Raw genomic sequence first — 13,538 nt, forward strand, 5'->3', positions numbered from 1 at the left:
TGTACAACCAACTCATAGTCAACAACTCATATCTCTAGGTTTGAAGACTTATATGATATTACCGTCTCACGATCATTCGAGATAAATTCCATGAAGTGATACAAGTGAGCGTGGGTTTAATCCAATACTCAGAACTTATGAGCACTCATGAATGTTGCAGCAACCATTGCTATGTCTAATACAATTCAGACAAATCTACAAACCTAATTCATGACAGTCTTATTTCAATACCTACTTCCAAAGTATGATCGACTGTGGAACGTTTGAATAATATAATTATTCTGGAAGTCAAAACATGCAAAGTTGAAACAATAGTAAACGATTGACACTAGATAGTTGTTGAGTTTTGAGCATTCTAACACTCCTATGGTGTACATGCAACCCTATAAACCTTGGATGTATGTTTTCTTTAAAATACATGCAAATAAGAATTTCCAAGGTTTACATCCTAACTAGCATGGCATGGGGAACTTGAATCATAAAAAGTACTAGTAGAATGACATACCTTTTAGTAGTGGTTGATTCCTTGGAGTTTGAGAGCCTAGCACCAATAGTGTGGATGCCTCAAATGGAAATCACAAATCACCACAAACTTTGGAAAACTCTTGAGAGAATAATGCACACTCTTGAATTGGCCACCACTCTTGTACACACACAACTAGTGTCAATGACTCCTTTATATAGTGTGGAGGATTAGGGTTACATCCATGTAAACCCTAATACCCATGACTCTTCCTTTCCAAGGATCCATGGGTTAAAAGCTCCATGGACCATCCATGGACTCCCATGCAAGCCTAGCCCATTCCAAATGAGTATTAGCCCACACTATATAAAATACAAGAGCCCATATTTAATTAGTCACCTTTTGATCACTAAATTAATTCTTAATTAATTTCATATCAATACTAATTAAATAATATGATTTCATATTAATATATTATAACTTATAATATATTAACAAATCATAAACATATTATTCTCAAAAGATTATCCATACAAATTATTCGGGTGAAGTGCAACCCAAATGGACCATGCCGGGTCGGGTCAAGTGCATCTCAAATATTGTTATGGACTTAGACACCTTATCCAACAGTCTCCCACTTGGATAAGTCTAATAACTATATTTGCAGATATGACTTCAGGAACCAACCGACAATCGTAGCTCTCAAAACTCTGTTGAACTATGAAGCGCCATTTTAGATAAGTGATCATATAATCTTCTGTTCTAGATATCAGCCGGACAAATATATGGAACAATGTCTTACTTATTGTCCAGCAGTTTGTTTCTCGATTTTCGATTTGTTTGACATAGAACTTAATTGAACACATCAACTTAGTTCTGACCGGGCCCGATACATGGGTCAACACAAAATCATCGAGGGGCCCAAATATCGCTTCTAATCCAAGAAGGAACAGATAAACTTTGACTCATATGCTTGTTATACTACTTGTTGAATTATACACAAAGGCACGTTTTATAACATCGAATTACCAATGCGTTTACGTACAATCAATGTATAAACAACTCATAGGCAACAAGTCATATCTCTAGGTTTGAAGACTTATATGATATTACCGTCTCACGATCACTAGAGATAAATTACATGAAGTGATGCAAGTGAGCGTGGGTTTATTCCAATATTCAGAACTTATGAGCACTCATGAATGTTGTAGCAACCATTGCTATGGCTAAACACCTTTAGTCATCTACAAGCCCAATTCATGACAATCTTAATTCATACCTACTTCCGACGTATGACCGACTGTGGAAGTTTGAATAACTTAGTCATTCTGAAAGAATAACCTAGTTATTATCGAAGTCAAAACATGCAAAGTGAAACACAAGAATAATTTAATCCAATATGTTCTCAGCACTTATGAATATGAATAAAACACCTTTTATCCATCACCATATTGATTACACATTATTCTGTTTCGATTTATCAACTTAACACTTGAATTAAAACAATAGTTGTCCCATGCTCCAAGCATGTACACTATGTTTTTCTAAACAACAATTATGCCATACTCCAAGTATGCAAACTATGTTTGTCTATGATCTTTACTTTGTGAAATAGATCAATTGAACATGGTTTCAATGATGCTCATTTCACAATCCCAAATCCTTACTATAAATGTAAGAACATCAAATTCTTGTCATGTACTGTAATCTGTTAGATTTTAATCTCATATGCATTGATCCTCTTGTAATGACTATGCACAAAAGTCACAAGGACCTGGCAACAGACATTACAAAGTATTTCAGTGGAGATCAATTCCATGAAACGAAGTCTCACATTCAAAGTACATTCCTTTGAATATCCTTCTTGCATAGAAGTTTCTAACTTTCTCATAGATTCTAAAATCCAACTTCCAATATGGAAAACATTTCCATATTCCCATTTTGACTATCACTTTTGAACAAGAGCTACCTCTTTTCAGAATATGTCAATATGGCCCTTTCCAAAATTTAGCATCATACTTCCAACTGTCCATGAGAAACCAATCTTAGGTAAACCTCAGATTGTTCTCGACAATTGCTTAATCATTTCAGTCAAATCCGGTTCTATTCCTTTTTTTTCTCTTAATGCTCTAGGCATTTTTGAAAATTTAGAACGGATAAATATTATAGCACATGTTATCGATCCTATACCCGAAGCATATGGGACACGATTCATGATGTCTCACATAAAGACATGATGCTAGATCAGTCTTTTGCTACAATATTTTTTATTTGCCATGTTTTCAAAAATCGGCTATGAAGAGGGATGCCGTAATCATAATCGAAATTTGAGAACGCAATGTATATGGAATTCCCTTATGTTGAACCATTCCAACATAAAATTCATGTATATATATCCTTGACTAAAGATGATTGAAATCTCAATCTAAACTTTTCGGATTGAAATGAAGTATAATCTCCTCTCCCTTAATTATAGCAAAACAACCTTTTTCCAAGCGAAACTTTGTTTTCTATAATTAACAATATTTATCATAATAGATTATGCTCCCACTAGCATAATAATTATTTATCATAACAATTATGCTCCCACTAGCTTTGACATATACTCAGAAATCGACTTCTAGAAATCAATACTTTATTGACTTTCATCACCAAAGTTCAGACTTTTGATACGAGATGCTTCGATAAAACTTTATCTAAGCTACTCAGACTCATACATCTTTCCTTAGATAGTCACATGTGTGTCTAAACAATTATGAAGAGGATGCCGTAATCATAATGTTTAGACCTTTTTGCCATTTCTCACAAGTCCATGTTAGTGTGCCGGTTAACCACACACGCTCCACTGACGACTTTGAGAATGCAAATATCACAATTGCTATCTACTTAAAATCTACTTAGTGAAAGCGTTTCCTCACCATCATTTTCATGAATCGGAAAGAAACCTTGTGACACTTAGATTTTATGGTGTATGTGTTCCTATCCATGTGAATTTGTCAAAACCATTATCACAAGACAAGGTTAGTGACAAACTCAAACTCATATGAATTGAACTTGTTCAATCTTGATTTCTTGCCTCTTGGTAGCTCAAGGGCCCACCATTGCTTCCAAGTTGTTATGCACACAATTGAGAACTCACAGAACTCATATACATACTCAACTTTACCGGAATAGGCACAGAAACAAGAATTATGTCAACACGATAGGTTACAAACCTCAAGTCGTGTGCTAGCGATAAACTATAGGTTTTATCCTTGATTAGCTCTTGAAACTTTCAAGACCTTTAAGACGCCTACTGTCCTCTTGACATATAAGTTTCTCTTTGTCAAGAACCATTCCTTGACAAACAAACAAATATTCAAGAGTTAGTGCGGATTCTTATCAAGACAAACACTTCACACAATTGGCGTTAGTTGGTCTTTGTTTTATCCAAAACATCACAACTTACCAATTTCAAATGTACAAGAGCAGAAAACATTTTACTCTTACATTTGACAAGTGTTATAAACCTTCTTTAAAATGTGTCACTCAAGTTACAATCTTGGAGTATGAGTCTAAGACTTGTTTTGGAACGAAGTATGACTCATCTTCTCGATTTTAACCACTTCAATAATTCATGACTCCTCTTCTTAGCCATAAGAATGCACTAAGATGTCCCTAGAGGATGAATTGTGATATGGTATCACAATCATTAAGATGATCATAAAACATGATACTAAAGTACTCTCCCATCTTTTCAGATTTGAGAAACTTTTATCTTTCTGCCAAATTTGTTTCTTCCCATTCGTTTGGCCATACATCAAAACTTTTCCAATGTTTCAGAATTATACTTAAACTATTAAGTATAACCATATTTACTAAACTTTAGTAAATCATGACGAATAGTCTTATCGATCCTTTTGTGGTGGAATTTGACCTGCACACACCCAGTGTACCCAATCCTTAAGTCTTTCACCTGACTCACATATACATGTGGTCATGGAATTTTTCTTAACTTTACAAAATGAAAATTCTCATTCATCATGCAATACAAACTGCATGATTCCAAGTTTCGGTCCAATTGAAACTTGGGTGAATAGAATCTTTCCTTATTTGGTAAATTTAGACACTACCACAGATGAAAGAATCAAATTCATTATTGCTAGAAACATACAAACATCAACTTTCCATAAATGTCATTGCAAGGAGATATCAAATAAAATAAAACAAAAATTTTATTTATTTATAAAATGCGGAAAAAACTTTTTCCTTACAATGCAACTTTAAATGGAAACTATGCTATTACATATTTTCTAGCAATCTATCATAACTCCTAAGTAGCAGCTCAAGAATCCGATCTTCGAACCATGCGATTGAAATCCATCTTCGCGATTAGATTCAGCATACTCTTCTTTTCAGCTTCCTTCCCTTTGCTTGATCCTACAAAACATTAAAATGCAACCCAATCACATCATGTATTAAGAATCAACAATTAGGAACTTAACAAAGTTAGATAGTGGACTTACCTGAAGCAGAACCATATATTATGACTAAAGATCTCAGGTAGTCAGGGCAGCTTCGATTCCAATGTCCCTTTCCTTGGCAATAAAAAACACACAGGCTCATCTGAGCCATCACATAGAGCAGTCTTAGAAATGGCCTTTCTCTTATGATCATCACTTTTGACCATGGCCAATTCCTTCCTTTTTGGAGAAGGAATCATTTCTGGGATGTCCATGTCAGCTTGGGAGGCAGACCTTCCAATCAAAGTTGCTTGACCATTGCACCAAATCATTGTTGATTCAACAACAATAAGCAAATAGGTAAGATCTATTAGGGTCATGTCGAGATCTGTCACACAGTAGTCTTTAACAAACTCACTATATGACTCAGGAAGTGACTGAAGAACCCAGTCAATAGCCAACTTCCTAGGGAACCCGACACCCATCATCCTTAGCCTGTCAATGTGTGCCTTCATCTCCAAGACATGTGCACACACTGGCTTTCCATCCTTGTGTTTACTATCCAATAGGACTTGAGTGAGTTTGAACTTTTCAAGTCTTCGAGCTTGTGGGTCGGGGAGAATAATTGGAGGAGGTGGAGTAAGTGAAGCATGATGTTGTGGGACATCATCTTCAAGAGGAAAGCTTGTTCCAAGAGATTTGGGAAGATCATACTTGTCTGAACCAGACATCTACAATGGGGGAGATTCAAGTTAGTTGATTTAAAATCCTTAATATAACACCCAATATGAAATATTAAGGCTAGGACCCAACACAATATTTTATAACTTGGAAGAGGGATGCCGTAATCCAAGCTATAGAATATTTGAAGGTAGGTGAATGACGATTCACCAATTTCCACAATGAAAAACGAAATAAAATTAGGTTTTAATTGGTTTGAAACTCCTAGATCTTTTGAGATTCATTGAACTTTTCAATGGCATGTTTCAAACTCGATTGTGCCCTTCAGATTTTGTGACTGGGATGTCGAGGATCACAAAACAAGGTGTGAATAACCATGCAAATTCACTTGGTACCCTTAATATTATCACCTAATCAATGTGTCGGTTAACCATACGCGCTCCACCGATCTATGATAAACATTAAGTCACCCTTTGTCATCCTTACTAGTCCAAGTTAGTGTGCCGGTTAACCACACACGCTCCACCAACGACTTGGTAAGGTACAAAGTGTAAATTTCATGGGTTAGCACCATTTTCACATTTTCCTAAAGTAACCAAGATTGGGATTTATAAAAGGTTTAGTTACTTTATATTCATCATTATACTTTTAATGAGAATTATAGTCCTTGTCCTACCCGTTCGGCTAACGACCCTCCACCAGTCAAGGAAGCGGTGGGTGAGAGTGGACACCCATTAAGCTGCCATTTTATAGGCAACAACCTTATACCCCCCTTATAGACCGGCTTCGTGAATGAGGCCTACTAACGGTAAGACTAAATTGCTCTTATACATATATATATATATATATATATATATATATATATATATATATATATATATATATATTATTAACTTATAATACTATAAAGTATAAGGATTGAATTTTAACTTTTAAAACTCTAAGGGTTGGAACTAAAGTGTGTGTGAGACTTTACAAATTCCAAAACTTGAGGGCAAGTTTTGAACAATTCAAAAACTTTTGGATTTTCATAACTTATGAGTTTAATAAAGGTTTAAAAACTTTTAATGAAGAGACTCTTGGACATCCATATCTTGAGGGCAAATTATGGAGTCCATAAAACTATTTATGATGAAAAGACTCTTCAACTTATGTAACCTATGGTTTTTAATGGACTTTAAAAAGAAAATACTTTTGGTAATCCATAACTTGAGGACAATTTATGGATTCCATTAAAACACATCAAGATCAAGAACTAACTAACAAACAATTTGTAAATAATTCCTATGATCTAACAAAACTCATAAGTTCATGAACATCCATTTCAACAATTTCAAGAATCATATGAACACATACAAAACTTGAAATTTTGATATAAGCCATTGTAAATGGATTAGCACACCCATTACACCATCTAAAACAGGTTTTAAAACACCAAAACAGTCTAGGGTAATGTTTCTAGTCCATTTCCAGCAGCAAAACTCGAAAATCTGCACTCAGGTCTGCCAACTCGTCGAGTGCATGAACTGACTCGGCGAGTTGGTTGAAGATATGCATGAACTCGGCGAGTTCCATGAGGGACTCGGCGAGTCAGCTGGGCAGAATGTAGTTTTTCGATATTTTTCAGCAATTTGCATCAAGTATTCAAGAAAACAAGCCTATGCACTGATACCACTGTTGGGTTTTGAGCATTCTAACACTCCTATGGTGTACATGCAACCCAATAAACTTTGGATCTATGTTTTCTCTAAAATACATGCAAATAAGAATTTCCAAGGTTTACATCCTAACTAGCATGGCATGGGGAACTTGAATCATAAAAGTACTAGTAGAATGACATACCTTTTAGTAGTGGTTGATTCCTTGGAGTTTGAGAGCCTAGCACCAATAGTGTGGATGCCTCAAATGGAAATCACAAATCACCACAAACTTTGGAAAACTCTTGAGAGAATAATGCACACTCTTGAATTGGCCACCACTCTTGTACACACACAACTAGAGTCAAATCAAGTGCCAAGGACTCCTTTATATAGTGTGGAGGATTAGGGTTACATCCATGTAAACCCTAATACCCATGACTCTTCCTTTCCAAGGATCCATGGGTTAAAAGCTCCATGGACCATCCATGGACTCCCATGCAAGCCTAGCCCATTCCAAATGAGTATTAGCCCACACTATATAAAATACAAGAGCCCATATTTAATTAGTCACATTTTGATCACTAAATTAATTCTTAATTAATTTAAGATCAATACTAATTAAATAATATGATTTAATATTAATATATTATAACTTATAATATATTAACAAATCATAAACATATTATTCTCAAAAGATTATCCATACAAATTGTTCGGGTGAAGTGCAACCCAAATGGACCATGCCAGGTCGGGTCAAGTGCATCTCAAATATTGTTATGGACTTAGACACCTTATCCAACAATAATAACTTTACTCCTAAATAAATAACATTTATTTAATCATCAAATGTCAATTACATTTTACAAGTTTCAAAAATAGCTATCTAATTATTAAAACTAATATCGTCCTTCATCCCGATGCTCCTCGCATGCTGCAAATGCTTAACCCTAGTCAGTCCCTTCGTGAGGGGATCTGCAGGGTTCTCTTCTGACGATACCCTCTTTGCCACGAGGAGTCCTTCTTTTATCTTGTGTCTTATGAAGTGATATTTTCTGTCAATGTGTATGGATCTGCCATGATCTCTTGGTTCTTTAGCTAAGGCAACCGCAATATTGTTGTCACAGAAAATCTCCATAGGCTCTTTTATAGCTGGTACAACTCCAAGGTCTCCGATGAAGTTCTTCAGCCATATCGCCTCCTTCGCCGCTTCACTTGCTGCTATGTACTCTGATTCACATGTCGAATCAACTACTATCTCCTGCTTGGAACTTTTCCAAGTAACCGCCCCTCCATTCAGAGTAAAGACCCAGCCCGACTGAGAGCGGAAATTATCTTTGTCGGTTTGAAAGCTGGCGTCGCTATACCCCACCACTCTCAAGACATCACTCCCACCAAGGGTAAGGATCCAATCCTTAGTCCTCCACAGGTACTTGAGAATGTTCTCTACCGCAGTCCAGTGAGCCTTGCCGGGGTTCCCCTGATATCTGCTGACCATGCTTAAAGCAAAGGCCACATCAGGGCGAGTACAAGTCATAACATACATGATCGAGCCAACAGCGGAAGCATATGGTAATCGACTCATCTCAGCTATCTCAGCCTCTGTACTTGGACTATGAGTCTTACTTAGTTTGGCATTCCTCTGGATTGGTAAGTCTCCTTTCTTGGAATTCTGCATATTGAACCTCTTCAACACCTTATCCAAGTAAGTGCTTTGACTAAGTCTAATTAGTCTTTTACTCCTATCTCTCAATATCCTTATCCCTAGGATATAGGCAGCTTCTCCAAGGTCCTTCATAGCGAAACACTTCCCAAGCCAGGACTTAACCTCCTGTAAGGTTGGGATATAATTTCCTATGAGTAGTATGTCATCCACATACAGTACCAAAAAGATGACTATACTCCCACTAGCTCTGACATATTGTAACATCCCAAAAATCATGACCAAAAATTTCATTTTTGAAACATTACTTGAACCATATTTTTCAATCCATAACATAAATCATTACATAAGATCAGAGTGTTAATTCAAAACATATTCTTATTATCAGAGTAAAACATCCCAGGCTGACTAAACAATGGTGTGTGCCATGTGATCACCCCGAGCTCTTCCCTCTGCTACCGGAAGTACCTGAAACCAAAACTGAAAATCGTAAGCACGAAGCTTAGTGAGTTCCCCAACCTACCAGTCTTACCACACTCCCTAGGCTGACTATCCCGCAGTCTTACCACACTCCCCATGCTGTCTACCTGCTGGTGAATGCTACGACTGTCCCGTAGTCTTACATCCTAGCTAAAATCACGTCCTGCCGAGAAAATATTCAATCTGGTTTCCCAAACCAATCATCTACTAGTCGCAATTACACAAACTCAACAATGAGAAGTTTCCCAAACTCTCAACTCACGCGTTTCTCAATCCGAACAGCGAATCAGACTACTATCCTGCTCAACAAAGTTGCGAACTTATCCCAACTTCGCACTTGCTTCAGTTCCTGACTATACGAGGGTTCCTCCCCCACTTCGATTCAACTAGCTCCTTACGGTTCACTGTCTGGAAGGGATTCCCAATCCTTCTTACCACTCCTTGGTCGATCTGCTAAAAACTGAAGCTTACCGCTACTGGTGCTCTAAAACTAACCAATACCACGACGCCACCTGTCCTTGAAAGCTGGTGAAATACTTCTAGAATCCCAATCTAACGCTTGCTACAGCGACCGCATCCTGAGTGACCTGCTCAAAAAGGGGTACGACTACGGACTACTACTCTAAACCCATGGTATGCAGATGACATATAACTCAATCATAAGCAGGAAACAGAATCCAAAGTACAATCACTAATATCGATGCAGTTCCATATCAATTAAATCATAAATAAAACTGTCAAGCAGCTAAAGGATACGCACATGCCACATCCGGGGCTGCTCGCATGTCATCTAAAACCAACTGGTACGCCCTGCTCCGTGCCGTAGGCACCTCTGCCCGGCCCTGCCGACCGTCGGTGATCCTCAAAGTCGCAGGAGCAAGTGCTATCACCTGCCCTGCTGAAAGCAAACTCGGACACTGGGCCTTCTTGTGGCCCCTCTGACTGCAATGAAAACATATCAGGTCTGATCCCAGAGTGATGGTAGCTGTACAATCTCGGCTGAAATGGCCAGTCCGGCCGCACTTGAAGCAGCCTAAATCACCACCACTACCGCTCCTGCACGCACCCTCATGCGTCCTGCCACACTTCCCGCATCGGCTGCGGCTCTGATAATCCCTCGACCTCGAATCTGACCCCTTGGGCCTTTTCCCGAACCTATGGCTACCTGAATCTCATCCGGCTTCCTCTTCCTGATCTGCTCCAGATCAATCTCCCTCTCCCTGGACCGAGCAATCATGTCCTCCAGCGTCTTGCAGCTGGACCTGCTCACAAACTCCCTAATGTCAGCTCTCAACATCTCGTGATATCGGGCCTTCTTCATTTCCTCATCCACGACATACTGCAGAACAAGAAGAACCCTCTCTCTGAACTTGGCGGTGATCTCCGCCACTGTCTCAGTATTCTGCCTCAGATCCTGAAACTCTCGTGCTAACTGTTGCACCTCAATCATCGGTGAAAACTCGGCCCTGAACCGGGTCGAGAAATCACTTCATGTCATCTCGTCCAATGCGACATCATCACCAATGGCATGTCCAACTTCCTCCCACCAATCTCGTGCTTTGTCCTTCAGAAGACAGGAGGCAAGTCGGACCTTGTCCCCCTCAGGACACCGGCTCGTACGGAAAGCGTTGGCGACATCGGCCAACCATCTGCCGCTAGCAATAGGGTCCCTAGCCCCGTGGTAATCTGGTGTGCCACAAGCTCTAAACTCTCGAAACGTCAAGGTACGCGCTCCCATCAAAGCCATCATCTCTGCGCGAAAGGCTCCCAGCCTCTTGTCCAAAATCTCTAGTATACCCTCCTTGACCGTGCCAAATATCACAGGAGTCTGGTCCAAGATGCTGCGTGTGATCTTAGCTGATACAAACTCTCGCATCCGCTCCTCGAGCTACTCGGTCCCTGATCCCGAGCCTGAACCCTCTCCGACACCTGATCCGCCAACTGGTCTACCCCGTAGTGTCACCATTCTGCAACAAATCATAGCTACTATCAGAATACGCCCTTCTACTGAGGGATCACACTCACACTACAAGTTTCCCGGTTTCATCTCAGCCCTTCTTGAATCGAGTACAGATCCTCTGCTTTCAGTAGTATGGGCCCCTAATACCTTCCACATCTATCCATACTTTCCTCAAGAATTGCCTCGACTACACCAAGTCCCTTTCACTGCTACTAACACTGCTCCCAGCATTACTCTCATCCTAGGCTTTCCCCATAGTAACCTCCAACTCACTATCTGCCATCAGCTGCATAAGAAGTCCCTGTTATCTCCCCTTAACTAACTCGCGAATACCATTACATATTGCTTAGACTTGATAATTCTTCGAATGAGAGGTCCTCCCCTACAACGGTTAGACTCAAACAAGAGCTGCGAAATAGGGCTAGACCTAACCTTCTGAAATTATTTAATCCTTGCGATATGTAACTTAACATATTCGTTTACTAGTTAATTGGAGATAACTAAAACCCCTAGTAGCACAAAGCAAGCAGCATTCAGGCATTGGGAAAGATAACCACATAATACAATCAAGTTGTTCTATCCTCTACTCAGGAATCTGTACTAGCATGCAATTCATAAGGCTCATACACATATAACAGGAACATAAGGCATCCTCCTAGATCCTTAGTCCTAATATAGCATGCAGTTCTAATAAGTATATCATAACATAACTTGTATGGGTATTCTGGGGTACTTACTTGAGCTCGGCTGATTGCATGCACCACACCTATTTTCTTCTTTTTCAAAACTCCTTTTCTTTTTCTAGAAATTACTTTCTTTTTCAAAAAATATTTTCGAAAATGATTTTCTTTTGAAAACCCTATACCATTTCCTTTGTTTGAGTTCAGACACACCCGAAAGCATGCCCGAATCCCTCAAACCAAGGCTCTGATACCAACTTGTAACATCCCAAAAATCATGACCAAAAATTTCATTTTTGAAACATTACTTGAACCATATTTGTCAATCCATAACATAAATCATTACATAAGATCAGAGTGTTAATTCAAAACATATTCTTATTATCAGAGTAAAACATCCCAGGCTGACTAAATAATGGTGTGTGCCATGCGATCACCCCGAGCTCTTCCCTCCGCTACCGGAAGTACCTGAAACCAAAAATGAAAATTGTTAGCACGAAGATTAGTGAGTTCCCCAACCTACGACATACCATACTCATAATCACATACTGGGCCTCGCCACTGCTGCATCGGGACTAACCCGACATCAGACTCATTCCGGCATCGGGCCCCGCCCGGCATCAGGCCTCGCCTGGCATCGAGCCCCACTCGGTATACAGATCTGTCTCACTTAGGCCTCTCCTGTCTCTGGGCCTCACCCGCTAAACATATACAAACATATAACATATTGCATAACACATAAGCTATAGTACTCTACTGCATTACTGATCTGAGGCCTCACCTGTCTTGGGCCCCGCCCCTGTCTACTACTAATGAGTCATGGAACCTCGTCTGCACTCCTACTGATAATGAGATACGGGCCCCAGCCCACACTCACTCTTTCCCTAACTCGGGCCCCGCCCCCGCTCTGCTACTAATGAGATATGGAACCCCGTCGATACTCTGCTGATGGTAAGATACGGGACCTCGCCCACACTCACCTCCCTACCAGGCACGTACAAGTATCATACAGACAACGAGTATAATCTAACATGCAACTTTCCTCGGGCTTACCCCGACATCGGATATTGATCCAGAATAACAAACACATAACCTTCCTCAGGCACTCGCCTGACATCGGACCTTGGTCCGGAATAACATACTAGCATACAATGCCTAGAGCTAACCCCCGAGTCTTCCTACTATACATAAACGTAACATAATGGGCCAGCATTGTGGCCGTAGACCCATGCACACAGTGAGGAGACTCACCTCGTACAGCTGAAACTGCTGATAACCCTCTGGCTGCTATCCAACAACTCTCCGAACCGTTGCTCCTCTAGCTCCCCGAGCTACCAATACCAATAATAGTAACACTTAGCCTATCTGTCCTCAAGAAGTCAACTAAGTCAACTCTGGTCAAAGTCCTTCTCAAAGTCAAAGTCCTGGTCAAAGTCAACCTTCCAGTTGACTCGACTCGTCGAGTTGTCCTGCCAACTCGTCGAGTCCATGCTCCTCAAGTCCCAAACAACCCCGACTCCACGCGTCGAGTC

Source organism: Lactuca virosa, chromosome 5 (genome assembly GCF_052849685.1).
Source record: "Lactuca virosa cultivar CGN04683 chromosome 5, Lactuca_virosa_CGN04683_v6, whole genome shotgun sequence".
NCBI classification, from domain to species: Eukaryota; Viridiplantae; Streptophyta; class Magnoliopsida; order Asterales; family Asteraceae; genus Lactuca; species Lactuca virosa.